Raw genomic sequence first — 5,000 nt, forward strand, 5'->3', positions numbered from 1 at the left:
GTAGGAACGCATTGCGTACGTGTGCTAGTGCAGTAACTTGACAGTGCTTTTTTTCCATAACTGTCAACTGAGTTGCGTTTTGTTATTTTCAGGAGATTCAAGTTGTCCTTGCGTAATATGTAGTTTTAATAGTACACGATATTATTTTGGTATCGTAAATCATTACAGTGCCATGGTAGATATCTTTGCTTTGCTATATTATAGACGTCGCACAGTGAGGCTAAAAGAACTTCAGTCTTTAATAGGATTACTAAATTTTACTTGTCAAGTTATTGTCCCGGGCCGTGCTTTTCTTCATCGCCCAGAATGCTATTGTCTTAGGCGACATGTACTTACAGTGCCCAGTTTTTCAATGCGCGGAATAATTATTGCATTGATTAAGCTTTCGGAATTCCGACTGTTCTCGTCAATGAATTGGTGGCTGTCAATCAAAGGATCTAATGTGTGAAGTAAATCCCAAGGTGTAATAAAGTTAACAAAAGCGCCCTAATTTAAAGGCGACCCGCGCTCTTCAGAAAGGGTTTTGTCAACAAAGTCGTGTGCAAGAACATTCTCTTTCTTCTTCCTTTTTTTTGACATGTCACACTCGAAATGGTCTGAGTGCGGTAGCCAAAATTTTTCCACAAAAAATTCTTCTTCCTAAGCGTAGCCAAATAGAAAGTGCGGTGCGCGAAACACTCGCTTATATTTCATTGTTGTCCTTTTTTTACCGCTCGACCGGTAAAAGCAGTTCATTAGATCAAGTCTTTTACTCGATTGGTTTCAGCGTAGTCTGCACGTTGGTCGAGAATTTTAAAGACAACACGTGTCTTCTCTATTCGTAAAACGGTGGGGAAAATAAAATAAATGGCATTTCTGTTTGAAACCCAGCCGAGCCAAACAAAAAAGAAAAGGCAAGCGACGCGTAACATTGTTGTCCATTGTTTGTGTGAGATGATTATTCAAATTCGATCCGTTTTAAATTGATCAAAACATATAAAAGGCCCACGCAGTTTCGAGTAATCAGTTGTTGAAAACCACTTCTGAGTAATATGTTCAAGCGTGCGAGACACCAGCCCGGCTTTTACGCATCGTTATTCGATGACATTTCTGATCGTGGCCTCAGTCATAAATACCGACCCAAGCAGAAGCCCGTTGTTATGGGTATTTATGAAGTTGAGCGTATAGTCTCCAAACGAAATCAAGGAAGCAACGTCGAATATTTCATTCAATGGAAGAATTATTCTACAACTGAAAACGCGTGGGAGCCGCCCGAACACTTGCCAGAAGACCTCATTGCCGCCTTCGAGAGAAGATCAGTCGATCCTGTTCGCATCGACGAATGCAGAGAGATACTTGCTCTTCTATTTGAGAAGGGTCTGAAAGCGATCCTGGCCTGCAACGAGACCATTGTCATGCGGCACGATGTGACACGAGCGCTTTTTCCTGGTTTGCCGTCAGACCGCACGACTCCTTACCTCGCGGATGAAGATGAAATGATAGCAGCAGGGCTCGGACCATATCTGAAGAGATGCTTAACAGTAACAGGCGGTGGTTGTCGCGTGGACACTCCAGTCAGCATCAAGTTATTTCTAGGCAAGAGTCTTGCCTTTCTTGATGAACAAGGGCGCAAAACGGCATCCCGTCCAGTGGAGAAAGTTAAAATAAAGTTCACGAAGAGTTGGTTCACCGGAAATATGCAGTGAACTCGAAGCGGCGATTTTCAAAACGGCTTCTTTAGAAGCCACCAATTATAATAAAAGTTCATGGCCAATGCAAACTGAGATAAGCGACATTCACAAAGCCCATTGCTAAATGCGAAACATTTTCAAGCCCCTTTTGAGAAAGGTGCAGATATTGTCATTAGAAGATAGAACTCATCTATAGCTATCTTCTATTTTAGAGTTTTTTTAAAAAGACTGAGGGCATGTGTCTAAGGTCTAGAATTTATAGTTAAAAGGTTCAAGAACCTCTAAAATCAGTACGCGATGTAGAATGCTAGAACGGAAGAGCGGTTCCAAAATCTCTAAAAGTTCTAAAGTTCTAGACTATCTATGGTCCATGTTGCGAGTCTAAAATTTCTAAAGCTCTAGAATATGTAAGGTCTTTTGGGGGTCCTAAAATCTCTAAAGTTCTAAAATATCAAGCGATCCCTTTGGGGCTTCTAACTAGAACAGTTCTAGAATGCCATAGAAGTTTCTAATGTCAAGACCTGCTCCTTTATGCCCCTTTCGATATGAAATGACTGTTTATTTCCATTTAGCAAATTTCTTATTTGAGTCCTTTATATGATAACTTGTCTACACTTTCCCCAAATTCCCTTACATGTGTTTTCAGTTTTTTTCTGTCACTGCAAGTCTGTAAAACAATGCAAAGGTCGTTCTGTAAGAACTACTAAAAGCTTGTTCCGTCTTAACTGAGGTGATCATTTTGATTTCCGGTGAAGTTCTTTGCGTCGCCTGATCGGTCTTACCAAGGGCGTCCGACAGCCACACCACCATATTCGTTTATGTAAAGGCTCGAAACAGGATCATTTTTCCTTGATAATACATGGGAAAAGTCGCATACCCTTGAGCTTTATACCGATGCAGCAGGCTCAATAGGCTTCGGGGCTGTCTTTGGTAAGAACTGGTTCGGCGGCGAATGGCCGAATTTCCTATTGTCCTCGCGATGCACATTTGGGGGCATTTAATGACTGATAAGTGTATAATGTTCTTTACTGATAACGCTGCCGTTGTTGACATTATCAATAAGCAGACATCCAAACATCAGAGTATTATGGTGTTGATCAGGGATTTAGTGTTAAGTTGAAGAAGAAAGACCCATGGGGAGGCACCGATCAAAGTAATACAAATTATGGAACTTCGTACCCAGCAAGGAATAGTCGGCAGGATGAATTGGTATAATACGAAAAGCCGTCTTGATGTCGGTTTTAGCTAAAAAGCAACCTTCCCCGGTGACTTAAATGGCTGTGGTCGTATCACCAACGGATGCGTATTTGACAGAGGAACAATAGTCAGGAATAGCATCATTAACCGAATTTCCTTTTGGATAGGATAAATGATGAATCAAATGAAATTCAGACGGGTCTTTCTTGGGTACAACGCCCAAGGGAGAGGTACGAAAGTTCGCAAATGGGGGAGTTCTTAAAGGACCCACAATTCGGCCTGCATCGCATTCCTTGCGCAATTTCATTCTAGCAATTTTTGGTTGGGCGAGGACACTTTTAAGATTAGGAGATTGAAAAGGAAGCCGATCACCAACAAAATTAACTCGAAAGCCTCAACGGAAACCATCGACAAGAAAATGCTTTTTGTTTTGCTCATCACAGTGTAAGAGGCATTCAAGCCGTTCCACCCTTACGGGGGTTACTGGCGGGCTGTGAAGGGCCGGATACTTGAGTAGAGTTTCCTGTTGGTTTAACTCCACCAGACCGCTGTTGAGGGGTTTGTACTGGACATTGAATTGCTGGGTGCTTTGCTCCACATTTATAGCAGACGTGTTCAAACTGACACCCTTGGCAGTGTTTTCCGGCATGAAATGTCCAACACGTGCCTCGGGGGAAAAATTTCAAACAAAAACGCTTGCGTATTGAGGTGTGGGGCATACTGGGGATCGACTGTGATCTCCGAAAATTAGCTGAGGCCCTCAACCAAAGCTCCCAATGTATTTGATATCATGGATATTTATCAGGTGCAGATTACCTCAGATAACGATATTGTTCGTCATACCAGAGCCAATCCCCGTTCGACAAAGCAATGTCACGGACTACCTCGCAATACTTCATCAACTGTGCGGTTTAACTCTGGTATCGCTCAGTATAGACCGAGACAAAAATGTTAAACGCCAAAACGCACTGTTGTATGTTGGAAACCTTCTTTGTTGCGTGATACGGCTCAAGGGTCAGCCGCGGCTGCTTTGATGGCCCAGTGGAGGGTGTCATAGATAACGCATACTTATCGATTTCAGGGGTGGATGCTAATAAGGCCCCAAATTATACATAGTCTTTAGCCCAGATTTTAGCTTTAATTTTGAACCCACCCGGGAACTAAGATTTACTGACACGCTAGTAAAAAAATGTTTAGGTTGAACATTGTCGAAACCCAGAGGTAGAGAATCATTTGCGCTTGTACCTGCACTAGTGAGTCTACTGACATGGCTGCTCACAGCTGAGGTGACGCTATCTGAGGACAGGTCGGCCTGAGACTGGTCTGCTAATGTGGTTTCAATCGACGAGCTGTCCTCAGATGTGTTTTGTCTGAAGATCTCGGTGAAACTGTCCTTAGATAATGCTGTTTTCACCGCTTCCGAGATGGCCGTCGATATGGTGGTGGCGGAGAGAGCGTTTACGTCCAAGGAGACCAAACCGGGATTGTTATTAGTTGGTTCAGGTACAGGTGGGACCGTTGCTGTCAGCTCTGATGTCCGCACTCGCTTAGAACGTGTTTGGCGGCCTTTCCTTGATGGCTGACCCGAACGCTTCCTAGGAGGCATGACTTATCTATAACAGATAAAAGTTGGCAATTAAATACGATGGAATGCTGTTTGATTTTGAAAGAAAATTGATAAGAAGGAATATGACGTAAAATAACAAAATGAAATTCCATCCTAAATTTTTGGTCACAGTTGAGGTGGGGCAGTTCCACAGGTTCTCCGTAAATCTGGTTCATGAGCAATGATATGTAAGCGGATGAAAAAGGGAAAAAGAGAAAACGGTCAAGTTCCCAAAACAATGCATTACTGCCTGTGCCGAGTGCATTGGACCACTCGTAAAGAGGCGGTCGAAGAATTGTACACTAATACAGCAGGAGTAAGCATAAAATAAATCATTGCCAAAGCCATAAATGCACGTTGGACGTGCCAATCATGGTTCAAAGGACCGAATAAGCACAGCCATTGCTCGTGTGAGTAAAACCCAACGGCAAACAACAAACAGGGGCTGTTAAAACAAACAACAACTGACAATTCGGCTTGGCTTAAAACAAAAAAAGGAACTGGCAAATCTTAAGACAATAAAATAA

At 42.7% G+C, this 5,000-nt stretch overlaps 1 pseudogene; it reads right to left on the reverse strand.

Moving 5' to 3' along the window:
• Nucleotides 1-3,322: 3,322 nt before the first annotated feature.
• LOC138052292 (uncharacterized) lies at nt 3,323-4,473 on the reverse strand (annotated as a pseudogene).
• Nucleotides 4,474-5,000: the final 527 nt, after the last annotated feature.

The sequence above is a fragment of the Montipora capricornis genome, chromosome 6 (genome assembly GCF_036669925.1).
Source record: "Montipora capricornis isolate CH-2021 chromosome 6, ASM3666992v2, whole genome shotgun sequence".
NCBI lineage: Eukaryota > Metazoa > Cnidaria > Anthozoa > Scleractinia > Acroporidae > Montipora > Montipora capricornis.